The sequence below is a fragment of the Hippocampus comes genome, unplaced genomic scaffold (assembly GCF_001891065.2).
Source record: "Hippocampus comes isolate QL1 unplaced genomic scaffold, H_comes_QL1_v1.1 scaffold7, whole genome shotgun sequence".
Classification (NCBI taxonomy): Eukaryota; Metazoa; Chordata; class Actinopteri; order Syngnathiformes; family Syngnathidae; genus Hippocampus; species Hippocampus comes.
Genome location: NW_017842060.1, coordinates 3,510,891 through 3,529,220, shown reverse-complemented (window position 1 = coordinate 3,529,220; position 18,330 = coordinate 3,510,891). Strand labels below are relative to the sequence as shown.

General features: G+C 43.9%; 1 long non-coding RNA gene across 1 annotated transcript; it reads left to right on the top strand.

Moving 5' to 3' along the window:
- Positions 1-2,003: 2,003 nt before the first annotated feature.
- Positions 2,004-4,165, top strand: LOC109510994 (uncharacterized). Its single transcript, XR_002167224.1, has 2 exons — positions 2,004-2,070; positions 2,893-4,165. It is a non-coding gene; the product is annotated as an uncharacterized LOC109510994 (long non-coding RNA).
- Positions 4,166-18,330: the final 14,165 nt, after the last annotated feature.

Below are 18,330 nucleotides of genomic sequence, written 5' to 3'. Positions count from 1 at the left end.
CTGCCAGGTGGTTGCAGTATAAAATCCCGTCATATAATATCTTGGCACTTTTCCCTCCACGTGTATATTTTATAGGCTGGATGAAAATCCCCTTTTGAATTACACACCTTTGGACCCTTTCCAAAATTGACCACCCAAGGAAATGGCGGGACCCACGCATGCACACTCGGCGGGATTTATCACCGCTGTGCTTTACGGATAAAGCCGTCGATGGTATTGAGTGTGTGTTTGATGGGCAAGCAGGACATTGGCAAACGTTGTCATGGAGATAGAGAAAAAAAAAACATTCAGTGATTTATAAACCGGCGGTGGAATTTTAAAAGCTATTGTTCAGCTGACTGGGAGCCAGTGGAAGAAATAAAATATAATTACTAAGGAGGATTGTTGTCTTGCTGAGAAAATAAAATAAGAATAAAAAGTTGAAATGTTACAACAAAACCAAAATGGTTTGACAAACGTGAAAATAGGTTGAGGAAAAAGTCATAATTGCATGACACAATTGAAATGGTTCAATTAAAAAGTCATCATGTTATGGAAAAGGGAAAAGTATTTGAGCAAAAAGTCACAATGATAGGAAAAGGTGGATTTGCGACGAGAAAGTTGAAACGGTTTGAGTAAAGTCGGAATATCGTCATTGGGTCAGAACGGTTTAAGAAAAAAAATCCACAATTTACAATGATTTTAAAATGGTCCTAATAAAGAGTCATGTTGCAATTGTCATGATCCTGTTTTGGTGTGTCACCAGCAGGTGGCAGAGGAGAGCTTTCCCTCCAGCGTGCACACCTGCTGCCAATTTGTTCATCAAGTTAAACCATGTATTTAAGGACTTCCCAAAAGCAAAGTCTCTTGTCCGATTATTGGCTTTGTTGCTGCTCTTGCTCAAGTGTTGTTTTCTCGACCTTCCGCTCTCGTCATTGTCATTTTCGCTCTCTAGTCTCTCGATTGTAAGTATTTATATTATTTTGTCTTTTGATCTTGCTCTTGTTTGGTTTTGTGACATTGGACTTTTGTCAATTGCCTTTGCAAGTGCTTTTAGCGAATGTTTTGTTTTTCCTGGTTCTTTTTCACCAGCGATTTCTGTTTAGACTTTAGCAAAAATTCAGGTGAGATAGCAACTGTATCGTTGGTATTATGGTCATTACTGAGTCACTGTGGTGGAAAGTCACCACGGGGTACCCAATTTTTGGGGTGTAAAATTTCAGCAGAGGGGAAAAATAAATCGGGCGACACGGTGGATGACTGGTTAGCACATCCGCCTCACAGTGCAGAGGTACAGGGTTCATGCCGGCTTAGGCTTTCCTGTGTGGACTTTGCATGTTTTCCCTTTGCCTGTGTGGGTTTTCTCCGGGTACTCCGGTTTCCTCCCACATTCCAAAAACAGGCATGACAGGCTGATTGAACACTCTAAATTGTCCCTAGGTGTGAGTGTGAGCACGGATGGTTGTTTGTCTCTGTGTGCCCTGCGATTGGCTGGTGACCGGTTCAGGGTGTCCCCCACCTACTGCTCGAAGACAACTGGGATAGGGTCCAGCGCACCCCGCGACCCTTGTGAGGATAAAGCGCTTCAGAAAATGGATGGATGCAACCAAATATTTTATTTATGAATATTTTAAAGCTGTTAGACCAAAATATATGCGTAGAAGGTGCAGATATCTTCGTTATTATCCACTTCACCGTCTTCACACTCTACACTGTAGGATCTGTGACGGTGAATGTGTGTGTGTGGCCTGGCCTGTTGAGTGATGTGGCAGTCAGGGAATGAGAATATCGTGCCTGGCAAATATTTTCTCAATAAAGAGATTGAAAGCAGTGGCTGTGTCTATCGCAAGCACCTGTGGAGGGATTCGAATTTGTTCGAACTAGCAGTGGTATATCAAATTAACGAACGATGTTTACGGTACCATAGACGTGCAATCAACAAATGTAGGAAAGATCCTGTCATCAACACAAGACGAGACCATCCAGCATCACAAAGTGCTTTAATGCGGGCTCTTTTCCATTTCAGGGAGCTCTCGACCTCAAGTGTCGTGTGAGTGTTTGTCGCTTTACCGGGGCAAGGGACCTTATTTGGTAAGTCAAAACGGACACACACACACACACACACACACACACACACACACACACACACATCCGTACTATTGATGTGGGTCTTCACATGTGCAGTCAAAAGTAGGGGCTGGCTGTCTGGATGGGGGGGGGGCACTTGCTTGAAGGTGAAGTGAAGGTCGAGACTTTATTTTTTGCTCTTGATCATATCTGGACTCCTTTCAAGGGTGTAATGTGCAAATGACAGAGAGACGTCCAAAGTGTGTGCGTGTGGTCGCCAGTGCAGCTGCTAACACACATGCGTGCGTACACACACTCGCACTCAAGCACACTAGTACTCAGTGATTGGAGCCTTTGGTCTTCATCAGGTCAATCAGTGGACTCTTTAAAGAGAAAAAAAAAGACCTGCAGGGCTGTTTCTGGAACCAGTGAGCAAATACAGGTCTTTACAAAAAATGGATGCATGTGTGTATGAGTGCATATGTGGATGTGCATCTGTATATGTGTGTGGGTGTATGTGCTCATGTCTTTTGATATCAATATCTTGCCTTGATTGCAGGGACATGTCTCGAAAAGAATGTCATTATGGCTTCCCCCCTTAAAATTTGGTGCTCACAGAATTTTGCGGCGACCACTGTCCAGGGAGATCTTATTTATTTTAATTTAACAAACAATACCTTTGTGTTATTTGATATACACACACACACACACAATTTTTTTTTTTCTCCCGTCACTGGAAACTTTGTGCCCCCTCCGCATGGCAACTCTACAGTAAAATGATTTTTCCATTACTTCAATTTGTACCATGACTACTACGATATATTTTTCTCCTCTCTTGGAATTCAGCAGCCTGTGTTGACCGCCCCCACTCCGGCGGCCCCCACCGATTCCTGGCAACTAGGAAATGCAGAACTGAAAGAAAAATAAAATGACCACTGTAATTTCTGATACTACAACATACAGTAGACCAACTGCAAATATGTGAGTAATTGCCATGAATATATATACTCATGTTTTAATGAAAGAATCCCGCTGTAAAATAATAAGAATAATTATGCAGAAACTTGTCGGACAATACGTATCCAGGAAGTGCGCTCCGGTTGACTACGGTCTGACACATTACTTCGTCGGGGGGCCCACCTGCGTGGAACATCCCCGTGTGTGTGTGTGTGTGTGTGTGTGTGTGTGTGTGTGTGTGTGTGTGTGTGTGTGTGTTATGTGCATCCACACAAGTAGAAAAAGGCCCAGAAGGTGCACAGATGTGCAACATGCAAAGTTATAGCTCTCCTTTGGCATAATGCACCACCAGCGGAATCTGACATTATCCCAAAGGGGAAGACCGGACATATCTGGGAATATTCATGATGATGTGGATATTGATAATCATTAAGATCGAGTGTGACAGCATGTGATTGATTTTGTTTGCGTTGGGGTGACAACATTCTGAACTGGATCAATGGGAAGCCCACCTTCCTTTTAGATGTTTTGAAACCTCCCTGCGCGTGCATAGTTTAGTCAGTGAATACCAAGCATTGTAACTTGATAGCATGTTCCTCCATCAACGGCAGAGCTCATACTGTAGGTGTGTGCGTTTGTTTCACTGGATAGCCACAGTATTGGCATCATCCTAATGGAACCACTGAGAGCTACAGTGGGCCAACTCCATTTTTGGGGAGGTGACAGCTACGGCAATGATTACGGTACTTTTTCCTCCGATTTAGGCATTTTGCCAAATAGAAGGATTCTGATGAGGGTTTGATGACATTTATATCAGCAACTGGATACTGTCAACATCTTCACTGTCATACTCTGGATCCTGTTACGGTTCATCTAGTTTGCCTGAAAGAAAAGCAACATCCTGGGATTCTAAAAAACAAAAAAAAAGTTTTTCGCAGTCGTGGCCTGATTCCAGACATGCAGCAAATCTATCAGTGCTTCATGAAAGATGATAGTTGACATTTAAATATGCCAGCACCCAAGATGAAACGCCACTTCTATTCATCTCTGAACCGCATTTTCTGAGATACTGGCCCAGTGTTGCTCATAAACAGCCTCGTGCATCCATCATTCTCCATGAATCAGGAAGTAGCCTGCTAACTCACAAATGACAAAAAAAAAATCAAACGTAGTGCTCACAAACTAATCGCCTTCGCCGTATTACAATAAAGGCGGTTTGACACATTCTCAGAAAACCTGTGGGATTAAAAAAACAAAAAAACAAAACGAGTAGGCAATAAAATTAAAAGTGCCAGGCGCTTGACGAGCCAAGTCGAGGAGCATAAATATTGCCAGAACAATGAAGTGAGGACCGTAAACGTCAACTGAAGCTGGAGGCTCACCAAAAGTCAACCGTGAATAAGTTGAATGGCCAACGGCCGGTGTGTGTGTGTGTGTGTGTGTGTGTGTGTGTGTGTGTGTGTGTGTGTGTGTGTGTGTGTGTGTGTGTGTAAGATCTTTCAAAGAAGCAGATGTTTGAACACTTTAAAAAAAAAAAAAAAAGTATTGTCTTGTCACACCATAAAATGTTCTGCTCTTGTACCATCGACACTTGACTTTTACGATTTGGTAACTTTTTGTACCCGATAAAGTTTACTTTTGGTGTCCAGTAATTTTCAGTACTAGTGCACTGCTGACCGTTGTAACTTCAGCAGTCTCTACGTGACAAAAATCAACAATTATTTACGGCTGGATCAGTGTATCCGTTATGCTCCCAAACCTAGCAACACGAACTTCTCCTTCCTCCTAACCTGGAGCTGCGAGTCTCTATTTTCAACCTGGAGCAGGAAGTCATCCGCCCACCTCCCCCCACTCCACCCCCTCAAAGCACAGCCCCTCAGTGAATGTTTCTGAACTATTGTAGGTCACCACACAATCGATTGTTGTACTATAGAAATAAAAATGTCCTCCATCGTATCACCGATTGAAGGTCAGCAGTGCTTGAAAACCCCCTCGATGCGGGCGAAAATGGCACCGTGACCCGCCGGTCCTCAGTGGCGGCGGATAATCCGGCATGAGAACAGCCTGTCAGCCATGATGAGGCCTAATGGCGGACGCCGATGAGAACTGTGCAGTGTTTTTTGTCATCTGTGTGCCAAATTAGCGTGAGGAAGGGGAGGGAGGGGCGGTGACGGTGGGAGATGGGGTGGGAGCGCAGATGGACCACACCGACTGCCTCGCTTTGGACTAATGTGGACATTTTCTCTCTCCGGGGTCAGATATTTACTCCTAATTAGCCGGAGGAATGCGACGCATGAGAGCGGAACAGATACGTTACCGTTTTGGCCGGAATTTCCTCTCCCCTTTTCCACGGCATGCGCTGCTTTAACCTGATTAGGTATGGCACTTATCGGAGAGAGATGAAAGCGCTCCGGGATCAGTGACGCATTGCTGGACCCCCCCATTTTGTCTCGTTTCTGCCGCTGATTCCCCCCCCCCCCACACCCCCCGCCCCCTCTCTCTCTCCAGTGGCGTCGCTCTGTAAATTGTTGGCGGTGATTTAGTGTAACGTCTGACACTTTGCCCTCGGCGTGGCACTTGTTGGGATCAAAAGGGGTTGAGATTCTTTCCAGAAAAAAATGATTACTGTGTGTGTGTGTGTGTGTGTGTGTGTGTGTGTGTGTGTGTGTGTGTGTGTGTGAGGGGGGGGGGGGGGCGGTGCTGTATATGAGATAAACAAGTTTTATGAGGTGAGAAATGGGGCATGCTGTTGTCAGGAAGTGAGACCATTTACAACGTGTGTTTGTTTCTTTGTGAGCATCCAAACTGCTGGCAACAATCGGGCCAGATTTTATTAGTTGCTCTTTTGCGTATTAAAAAAAAAGAAAAAAAAGAGAGAAATAAAAATCACAACGTGAAAATAATTGGAAATATTCTGAACCTGATTATCTCCGACCTAACTCTGGAAAGGTCCAATTATGAGGATTGGAAGACCCTGTAATGAATGAATCTTCTCACCCATCCCTCCATCTATCCATCCATTTTCTGTAACGTTTATCGTCATGCTGGTCACAAGTAAACTAGAGCCTATACCAGCTGATTTGGGGCAAGACAGGTAAGGGTCAACCCTGGACTGGCCGCCAGCCAATCCCAAAGCAGGGACTTGATGATTGTCATGTGGAATATCAACATTTTAAAATGGAACACCAACTCATTCGCCGTCGCAACAATGTTAAACGTTCAGCTACTGTAAGAGCTAGCTCTCTCCCCCTTCGCCTTATTTCAGGAATATTACTGTAAACACCAATCTTGTTGCACGGACTGATGAAGCCTGCTTTGATGAGAGGCGAAACGTCTTTTAAGATAACAAGAAGAGTCCAGTTGTGATTGATTCAATGCCCTGAGAATGAAATGACCTGGATGAAAAACAATATTCACAAGCAGAAATTTCAGAGTCAAAAAGATATTTATTATCTAAAAGCTATTGGGCAACATTCGTGTGGACTTTAACCAATTACCCCAGGTTCTGAAAATGCAGATGTTGCGAGTTGCAACAGGACACCCAAGGTAGCATTACTATCTAGCTAGCTAGCTAGCTTGACACTCTATCTATCTATCTATCCATCTATCTATCTATCTATCTATCTATCTATCTATCTATCTATCTATCTATCTATCTATCTGTCTATCTATTTAACTGGCTATTTAGCTAGCTAGCTATTTACAGTATTATCCCATTGACACATAATTGATGCTTTTGACATCCATTTTGTGCTGCCATGCTTTGGCTTTTTCATGTCATTTTGAACCCCCTTTGCCCATCTGGCTCCCATGTTAAAAAGACACAAGTGGTAAGTGGATTTTTCATGTCGTTGTCAGCTTTATCTCATGTTGTCACCGATGCTGTCTCAGATTTTCCACCCGGCTGACAAATGAAAACCGTCTGCCTGTGATCACGCTCTGTGTATTTGACACACTTGATCTAAGACGTCAGATCAGCCGACTCACTCCTACACACGCAGCACGGCATGCCACACACACGCCGAGCACTCTGCGATAAACCGCAGCCTGTTTACGCAACATGACGCAGCGTGGTGGATTAGTGGTAAGCACATGCCCGTAAAACTTCAGCTCAGTGGGCATCTTAACAATGAGCTGAAGTGTAAAGGATTCTTTTTTTCATTTTTTTTCTCTCTATTTTGTAATTTTTTTTTCATGGTTCTTTCTCAACCCCCCCACCCCCATTTTTTTCATATAATGAATTTATCAGTATTAAAATATATATTTTCAATAAATTTCAGTGAGCATCAATTGATATTTGCTATTTGCGGGAAGGCCCATTATCTCATATTGTATAAATAAAAAATACACACACCCAAACTAGTGTATAACGTGAAGATGGAAACGCCAAGTGGATCTCCCATGCTTATATTTTGTTATTTTATGAGTGAAGCTTTAAAAAAAACAAAGCAAACATTTATATATATAATTAAATACAAATTTGCAATAAACAGGGGATTTCTGTATCCCCCCCAAAAAAAAAAATTATATATATATAATTTTTTTTTTTTTTTTCTGAATCAGGCGCACACAGACAATCCGAGAAGCCATCCAAACATGTAAATAAACCCTTGGTTGCCAAAACACTGGGGTCAGCTGCTGTGTTGGAAATCATTGATTGTTGTGTGGTCCTGGTCCCATGTTCCACAGGGACCGCTCGGTACCGGCCCCTGGTCAGCACGACAAGGGTGGGCATCCCTCACAAGTAACCTCAAGCCATTTGAAGATGGGGTTTGTGGCTACTTTCCACCCACAATGCAAGCTGCCTTTGATTAGATCTCATTTAAGTGGGCCCTGAAAAAGGGGGAGAGTGGAGGTTTTGAGGGTGGGCTTCCCACATGAGGGTCCGCCACCCTCTCCCGCAGAGTCCTCAGCTCATGCGTTTTGACTGTCATCATCTCCTGCGCACAGCAAGTGATGCATTCGGATGCGGTGGGCTCTGGCTCATGCATGGTGGTGAATGTTCGATGAAAAATGACCGTCCATTTTTACACACGGTGACTACCGAGTCATCTAACCCACCCGGGCCCCCCACTCGTACCACATCTTGGTCCTATTTGCTCGAAATGTTGCTGGAGTCTATTGCAAAAATACACAACTATGATATCCAAAGTCCAACTTTGTCACTGGTTATTTTGCAGAGGGGCAAATGAGATACTGCCCCACCAGTACCGTCAAATTGAAGAAAAAGCTTGTTCAATTCATATAGTGCAAGATAATGGCATTCTTAGTGTGGATTTTCTTTCATGATGTTCGGGCACAGATTATTGTGCACCATGAATTTTGTAAGGTCGAAGGGTTCATGAATATCGAGACGAATTTGCTGTGATGGGACTTGAACATTATGTACACTTTTCTAACATGACTAGCGTGTCTAAATATAAATAAATACAGAATTCGATTGTGTATTGCACATAATTAAAAATAACAATCGAGATTGTACCTTTAAAAAAAAAAAATCTAACATATGCCAATGTATCGTTCTAAAAAGTTAAATACAACCGAACTGTTCCGAGGCAGAGATTCTTCCACATACCACCAGAGGGAGCTCTAGAGAATGTCTATACGACATCAGTGAGTATTGACTATCCCAATGCTAAAGGCCTGCATGACGAAGAGCACCGCGTACATCAAAGGAGCTCCCGTTCCTGAGGGCACACAGCTGCAGGTGCAAAGTTTTGAAGGTTTCGGTTACCTGCTCGGGACCACCTGGCTTTGCACACACCCTCCGCTGACCCGTGTCTGCGAGTCACGGTCAGGAGGTGTGGCGGCAACGCTTCTCCAATGTCTCGCGTTCCGCATGACTGACCAGGGCTCTTCACACTTCACCACAACAATGGGACGCTGTTTGACACCCCACCCCCCCCCAAAAAAAAACCAAAAAACAAAACAAAAAAAAAAAAAAAACAGAACTTTGATGTGTCTTGTCCTTTTCAGAAGGGAAGGAAGTATGCACACGCCGGCCAGGTCATAACATTTGGAACACCTGGAACAGGTGGACGGTTTGGTAATATTTAGATGAAAAGCATTCACTCGCTTTAAAAGTGATTTCTGTGATCAATCCAATCTAATTGAATTTATGTAAAACATTTCTGGTTGTGCGTAGTCGTTTCATTTATTTCATTTTATTTCAGTAGTAAAGGGTAAATGATTATTTGTTGCATTCATATTCTATTTTAATTACAACGGATATGAAGCAAACCCTGTTCAAATGGCAGGTTTTTGTGATCCACAAAATGAGACCAACAAAAATAATTTTGTCATGTGACCTAACAGTGGTAGCTTAAATGGTGACATCGTCTTCAGTTTCTATGATTAGATTATCAATATTAGAATCTTATGTACATTATATCTCATTGTTGTTGTTTTTTTAAAATTTGGTTCCAAAAATTGGCCCAAAATTTTTGGTGAAAATCCCAAATAACAACCATTGGGATTATTAGTATTGGAATGTTATTTCGTTGAAAAATGTAAAAGATGTGACGTTTTGTGCTGATTTGGAATAGTGTTTATAATTAGTCATTTGACGTATTTTATTCTTAAGTCAAATGTAAATGAATTTTACTGATGATGCAATACAACGTGGCATTTGGAATTGATCCAAATTAGGATTATTAGTATTAGAATGAGTTATATCCTGGAGTTCACTTGAATTTATTTCATCTGTAAAATACATAAAATCTGGTTCTGACACGGAATTAGGATTTTTTTTTTTTTTTTACATTTAATTTTTCTTATTTTATTTTGTTATTGGAATCTCTAAAACTGGTGTTTAATTGCCAATGATTTGATTTTTTCCAAATTCGATTTAAAATCGTATTTGATTTCATTCAATGTCATCATTTGAACCAAATGTGCAGTCTCACACAGATTTGACGCCACAGATTTGAAAAAAAAACGTGTGTGTGTGTGTGTGTGTGTGTGTGTGTGTGTGTGTGTGTGTGTGTGTGTGTGTGTGTATAAAACCGTCCCGAAAACAACTCCCCAGCCTATTTATAGCACAATTATGTACACTTTGCATGTCTTCATGTCAGCCTGCCATAATTTGGACTCATTTTTCTTTTTTAAAGGCACCCTAAGAATATCTGGAAGCATTTAGCGCTTTGTTTTGACTTTACATGCGGTTGGACATGTGGGGAATAAAAACGGTTTGATGATCAATGTGCTAATTATTTTCTTTCTTGTCTTTTTTTTTTGGAAGAGTAAAAATATTGAGAGCCACCCTGGTGTAAATACTAGCTGCAAGACGCATTGTGCGGTCTTTTTGGTGTGTTGTCATAGTCAAGGTGGTGTACAGGAGCTCTTGTGGGCGCTTGCGCCGCAGTGGTGGCAGTCGTGGTGATACTTCTGAAAGAAGAATGTGGCGTTAGGTTTTCATTGGTTGCATTTTTGTACATACTCACAAAAATAAATAATGACGTTCCAAAATCTCCCCCCACCCCCACAAAAAGAAAATTGGGAATTTTTTTTAATGCTAATATTTCACCCTGTTGTTAATACAATACAATGCATCTTTATTCATTGCTGTCCAATATTCAGCCTGTAATTCTTTCTTTACTGCTGTAAGCAGTAAGGCAGGGTTGTCAAACTCATTTTTTGTCGCGGGCCACATTGTAGTTACGGTTTCCCTTGGACAGCCGTTATGACTGAATTTTGTGAAACCATATAAATGTTGATAAAAAAACTACCTCCTCATATTGCATCCACAGCGAACAACAAATAAATGAATAACTAGTTTTGACATCAAAAGTCAAGAAGAATGGAACATTGTAATTATTACATTATATATGACAATTTGAAATTTTGATTCAGACTTTAGCAAACACCATGGAAATGACAATGCTTGAATTGCTTTTGTGGGCCACATAAAATGATGTGGCGGGCCAGATCTGGCCCCCGGGCCTTGACTTTGACACCAGTGCATTAAGGGATCAAAAAAATAAGTACTTTTATTCAGTATGCATATTTTAAAATTAATGTATTTAGTTTGGCGTTCACATCTGCTCAATGCTCCTTGTAAGTGTTGTCATTTTGCATCGTGTATTTGACCTTTTGTTTCCGTTCCATAAACAGCTGAAAGTGACTTTCGCTCTCCTCCCCCCAGCCATTTCACTCGAGTAGCTCACTCATTTCAATTTTTGGTTGACAACACAAAGCAAAACGAATGGCCTAGCGACGGCTCCAAACTAAAGAAAAAAAACAAAAAAAACAAAAAAAAAAACTTGTTGGGGCAATCTTAAATCAAGGCACCGCTGTAAATGGATGCGCGTTGCATTTAAACATTAGGCCTCTTTCCCTCCTGATTATCACCTTGAAAGGAACCATTCATTTTGTTAAACCCACAAAAAAAAGTCATCTCTTGTAATTATAGTTTGAATGAAAACGTCCGGGCAGTCGGACCTCATGCCGCTTCGCCACCTACGCAGCAAATTCCGCAGCCGTTGACTGTGGGCTTAAATCAAGGGTGAAATTGGGGACGTACAAGCCAGTCATTATGTCGCAGCGTGTAAAGTGGGATTAATGTTGAGTTGTTGTTTTTTTTTCTTTCCTCACGTGTGAATAAATAGACATGTTAACTCTACCGAGGAGATTATGTGTTCTTTGTTTGATGGTTTGTGTTCAACTTCCTTTCCGCCATTTTTAACATGATGGCTAGGTCTTTATTCTTAGAATTTTCCCTTAAAAATATATTTTATTGTGGTATTCGTGTAAAAATATAAAAATGACAAAATTCCCATTATCGTCAGTGTACTTAATTTATGTAATTTAAATATTTTTACATGGAACTGAAAAATCGCCAATACAAATACAGTCAATTAAATTCAGCAAAATGCTGCTTTTGCTTTTGACGGAGACTCGATTCGGCTTGTGTGACTTCTCAGTTACAGAAGTCGTGAACTTGAGGAAACGTGCAGATTGGTGGATTCCGCCCAAGAGTGACGATACATGATTGTCGGTATCTTTTCAAGGGATATTTTAGATTTGATTTCATTTGTATTTATTCTTCACACATGACTAAATGAATGGTATGTACGATTTTTTTTTTCCACTCTACCACCTTGGTTGTGAAACCGCAGATTTCACATGGGACAAGTGTTTAAGTCCATCCATCCGTTCCTCTTGGTGCGAAAAGCGTGGGCACCGCCTGGACTGGTTGCCATTTAATTGCAGGACACACCTACGGATAATTTAACGTCTAAATACCTGCCGGTTTTCTTTAGACGCATGTGACGCGAAAGAAAGAAATCAAGTGGTCACGCTTTCAATCAAGCGGCGAAACATCGCGGCGACCGCAGTCAATGGGCTTTAACCCACTGCGCTCACGTTACCCTCAAAATCCTTCCTCCGTCGCAGGCCAATCCGGCCGTGTACATGGCCGAGTCATTACCGAAGTTCTTCTCATTACAGCTGTTTAAACACCGGACGGTCAAACCATCCGTGCGCTAGGAAAACACCCGATCTACTTTGGCAGCGTGCGCTAAGACGACGCCAAAGAGAGCGTGGTAGCGTTTGTCCTAACTCACCAGGGGGACCCGCGGAGAGACACTCATATATAATGCGAGCATTCACTGGAGCTCCAGAAAAAAAAAAAAAAAAATGCCCGTTTCAACTCGAGAGGAGGTCCATGGATCGGATGGCCATGTCAAATATCCGCGAACGCCCCTGTCTCTCCCTGTGGCGGTGGCGGTGACTCACGGGGTAATTAGCAAGAGAGACGCTTTCGCCACCACGGCGGCTGGAAGTCGACGCAAAACAAAAACGGGCCAGGATCACTCACACTTGGACCTCACGGGAATGACCCAATCCCATGACGTACCGCGCTTGGGAGGGCGGCGGGGACTGGGGGGCGAACGGACACATCAGAACTCGAAAGAGCTGTCGCTCACAATTTACCAATTCTTCCTGGAAAAAAAAAAAAAAATTCAGATTGTCACAGTTTAATTTGATTTCCCAGCCTCCACCTCTGAGCCACGTCATCTGCGCGGAGGTCGAATCGGGAGCCGGGCCGCGGCCGTAACAGGCCGTTCCCCCCCCCCTTAACTCGGAGCGTCGATGAACCCCGTGTGTTTTCTTTGTATTCTGATTTATAGATGCGGGATGCGACTGGGAAAACGCGGTGGGTTAGGCTGACATAAAACACATGTATGTTTTCGCGACTGCGGGCATGGTCGCAGTGGGGTGCCGGGATTGACTGGGATCAAAAAGAAGATATGAGTTTGAGTCCGCAGTACAAAGCAGGTTGTAAGTGGGGCGGGGGGGTCGGGGGGGTTCATACCAGACATCTTCCCTGAAGCCTCTGGGTTGGACGTTCTACCAGGTGGCTCCATGGAAATGGTCCCTTGTTCCAGCAGCCCAGACGTGCGGTAATGCTTTGAACGCAAATTTTTGGTGAAAAACACTCGATTGCATTCAGCAGACATGAGTTCAAATCTCCGTTTGAACATCTGGCAAAGCGCACTCTGGTTTCCTGCTACAATTGTCATAAGGTGTGTATTTGTTTTGATTCAATGTCGTTTTATTTCCCCGTGGCCTTTTTTTCACGCCTTGTCTTGTGCTTAGGAGAATTTTTTTTCTTGTCAGCCTGCTCCCTTGCGTCAGCCGATCATCTTGTGCAGGAGAACCCCGAGTTACAAATATCTGACGATCAGTGTCTTCACATCAGTGAATATTATTATTAATAATAGCATGACATCATTCAAGGTGGTTTGAGCACCATTATTGTTTCAGAAGGTGGCTCGGTGGGGCCAGTGGTTAGTGCGTCGACCTCACGGTGCAGTGGTGGAGGGTTCGATTCCGGCTCTGGCCTCCCTGTGTGGAGTTTGCGTGCCTGCGTGGGTATTTTTCCGGGTACTCTGGGTTTCACCCACATTTCAAAAACATGCATGACAGGCTGATTGAACGCTCTAAATTGTCCCTCGGTGTGATTGTGAGCGCGGATGGTTGTTCGTCTCCGTGTGCCCTGCGATTGGCTGGCGACCGGTTCAGGGTGTCCCCCGCCTACTGCCCGGAGACGGCTGGGATCGGCTCCAGCACGCCCCCGCGACCCTTGTGAGGATAAAGCGGATGGGGAATGGATGGCTGGATGGATATTATTTCAGAAGCGCGTATCAAACTGGTTGCCCTTCGTATTGTCCACTGCTCACGAAGTTAACTCTCCATTTCAAGAAGGTTGGTGACCCCTGGTCTAAATGTTCCTGCCGACCGATCCAGGTTGACCTGCTAATACCGAGAGTCATCACGTAGGATAGCGTCTACTAAACCACGACCTCAATGGTCGCTACAGAACATTTATACCCAACTTTTTTCATCCCCGTGGTATTTAGTGGTGCACGGTATTTATGTTTAATTGCCATCCTTGGAAAGCTTTTGAGAACCACTCATTTAAATCTTAATATAGGCAATTGCAAAATATATATATGGAGGGGGGGGAACAATTACTTGCGTGTTTTTGCAACTCGTGTGTGTGTGTGTGTGTGGGTGTGTGTGTGTGTGTGTGTGTGTGTGTGTGTGTGTGTGTGTGTGTGTGTGTGTGTGTGCGTGTGTGATGTCAATTCACTGAACCGAAAGGTCCAAGCAGCGCGCTTAAAAAAAAAAAACCCTACGCGTGTTGTAACGAGGGAGTAGGGTGGTGCGGGATCGCGGGGGCGGGGTCCCACACTTGCGCAACGTGAGTAGGCCCATGCTGCGATCTTGACTCCTCGTCAAGAACGCTCGCAAATCCCCGTGAATGACATCATCGCGGGCCGATCCAAGCCCTCAGCGGCAGTCGCTTTTTTGGAGCCAGAAAAACTGGACACAAGCGAGAGACAAAAAATGCCAAATCCCTCACTCCCCCTCCCACCCCCGTACTATTTCACACCCCCTGCACACCCACCCTCTATTATTCCTAACCCCTCTGCCTGTTCCTAAAAGCTTGGTTACATCATCCTCTGTGTTTCAATAATGCCTCTGAAATCTCCCAGCAGCCGCGGGGACGGAGAAAGACAGGGCGGACGCAAGAATGCGTGACAAAGAACGCAAAATATCAGGGATTGGGGGCCGGGGGGGGGGGGATGCTTCCAAGTAGTAGTGGTGCGCCACCTCCCCTTCCCCAGCATTGGAGGGGGGGGGGGATATGAGGCAGTACGCGGCCATCGCAGACATTTTTGTGGTGAAATCATTAAACCCACGTGCAGCTCTCCCTCTGTGGTCACTGGGGGTCGTGCTCCTCTGCCTTTCGCTGAATAAATCATAACGTTCGGCGGGACGGACCACACAAGAAGAAGAAAACGACGGCGGGCCGCTCACACACACACACACGCTCGGCCCCCACCCGGGACCCTTGTTATAAGTTGCCCGACAGCTTCCCAAAAGAAAGCAGAATGAGGTAGAAGTGGAGAGAATATAAGGGAGATTGTGTCACGGGGATTGACCCTGAGCTACAGAAACCTTTTGGATTTTTTTTTTTTTTTTTTGGATGAGGGGCAGTGCCCCGTCAGTTCCAGCAGAGGACGCTAACAGAAGACAGTGTGTGAAACGTTGGTCAACTCATCAGTGATGTCTCTTTCAGAGATATTTTGCCCTCCAGAAGTATCGGAACCGTGAGGCAAATTCCGTCCTATTTCTTGTCGACTGAATGTTTAGACCTAAACCCAATAGAGCCTGTCTGATATTCCGCAAAGATGAGACTGAAAGGAAGGGAACCGTTGTTCTACGTTACGTGACGGCCTCCAACAACAGCAAAAACAAACAAACAAACAAACAAAAAAACCAGCTGGAAGCAGAAGGAAGATAAACCAGAATATACAGCAGATCGTGGTATGGTTATGAAACATATATAACATAATTTCTGGACTATAGAGCGCACCTGATTATAAGACGAACCCACTACATTTTTAAAGGAAGAAACATTTTGTACACACCAATCGCGATTACTTACGGTTGCACCTGTCGATGTCTTCAATGAACCTAACATGCATGGTTTGGGATTTTTTTTTTTTTTTCAACAGGGCAGAGTAAAAATAAGATTCCAACCCAGAACTTGAGACCTGCAAGGCACACGGGCTAACCACTGGTGGTGCTGCTCACTATAGAACCCGATAATTATAATTCTTCATCCTCGGGGTGTTTTCAGGGTTTGCTACTCCACCGCCTTTGAAATTGGACATATTTGAAAGTATTGTGCAGGTGGAGACGGTCAAAAGGCAATGCTGGCTGGGAGGTCAGAAAAAAAAAATACAAGCAGCTGATGTAAAATAAAGCAAACATTTGCTAGTAGCATCAGTTTCCTGAGCATCGTCGGGGGCCGCTTCCCGCTCCGTCTGGACCGAGCTCGCCAGACTGATCCCTCAGACGAGTGGCGACTTACGCCAGGGGAGGAAGCGCACTGCCGTCTGAGTATTGCGCACTGTCTGGGGAACACTTAACCAGGACCGGCTGAGAATGCGTGTTTGTGTGTATACTGTATGTATGTGTGTGTGTGTGTGTGTGTGTGTGTGTGTGTGTGTGTGTGTGTGTGTGTGTGTGTGTGTGTGCGGATGCGCCAATTAATGCAATAAATGATTCGAGCAGACCGACGGTAAAAACGTCAGTTGTGTTTTGAAAGTAGTTTGTGGGCGTTCGAGGGCAAAGACGGGATAAATGTTTTGACACACGTCGGACGCAACGCTAGGCACACCTGCTCAAGTACTGTCTGCACTTAACTGCGGCGCGATGTTTGTCATGTCGTCACGGGGTCACGGAGTGATGGTCTCAGCGATCCTGCCTCGCGGTTTTCTCTCTGCATCAACATGTCAACAGAGGACGACGCTAATTGTTAGCCTGTGTGCCAATGCTGTTTCTCAAAGTATGCTAGCAGCTAGCTTTAAATACACAACGTGTGAGTCTCTTTGTTTTATTTTCACTTTCAGATGAGAGTGGCAATTAACAGCTTTAAGATGTTTTTTTTTTTTTTTGAGGATTATATTTGTCAAACTGTCGCTCGTTTTGATGTGAGTTGAGTCACCTGACAATACGGTGCTTGTACATAAAAGTCTAATATGCTATAAGTCGGGCCACTTGTACCTCAAGGCAAGTGTGACGTTTACTGACTACTATTTCTCGTGTCAGTTTCACCATGGCCGGCTAGTAATGTTAGCTTGCCTTAGCCGCCCCTACCACCAAGAAAATGTTCCCAATTACAGCACGGAGCCACAGTTTGGAAATATTGATGTACAATAATAAAGCAAAGTTTACATTTGTGCCGTACTGCGCCTGGATTCCAAATTAGCCACACTGTCAGCTTGCATTTGTGTCCCTGAAGCTCCGTTATTTCCACTCGTAGGGCTCATGACAGGATTCCGAGAGCTAACTGTACATTCTTCAGCCCCTAAAAAAGGTACAGTATGTTCCTGAGTCCAAAGAGTTGACTATCCACAAACAAACACTGAGGATACCCTGTACGCCCCTAAAAGACAAAACAATGAACTTTTTTTTTTTTTTGGTGTCGTGGTATCAAATACCGTCTGGGCCCGCATCGATATTTTTTTATCATTAAGATGGATGCATCATCAAATTGCAACAAAGTGTTTTTTATTTTTTGGGGGAGTGAGAGTTTTGTTTTTTGTTTTAACGTCGAACACATTGCTGTTCGTTACGACTATAAATGGTATAATGTAACTTTTATTGGCAGCTTATTCACTTTGCAGCATAACAGCTAAATGCTGATGCACCGTGTTTGCTTTGAACTCTCCTCTGATTTGACCCGAGTCTTCTGACTTTAGGTTCACCGAGCTACGTATCAAAACGATTCCATCTCATCGCGGAAATATGCCGGGTCACGGTGTAAGGAATGTGGGACATCCCGCCGACTTGATGTGTATTAGCATCATTATCATCATCATCATCCTCTGATGTCTCACAAAACTTCCCGCTCAGATCTTAGCAAAGGGCCAGATGCTTCCATTGGCCCCTCAGGAATGGCGAGCGTCCGCGGAGCGACAGTTTTACAACGTGTAATGATGGCGTAGATAAAGCCAAATGCTCAACAAAGGCACGGGCTTTTCTTAGATAAGCGCTAAACGTCATTCCTTGGCCAATTTGCCGTCATCAAAGTTTAACCGGCACTACTAATGAACGCGGCTTTTAAGACATTCTGGAACTTTAAAGGCTTTTTTTTTTTCCAAGAGGCGATCCAATCAGCTTTTGTTCCACATGAACATTTCACAGAGAGCTCAGGGGCCTCAGAATCCCCCCAACCCAACGACTGATACAATCTCCAGGTAATGGCAGCTCCTAGCGCCACCGGTGTGGTCATGGGGGCAGGGGAAT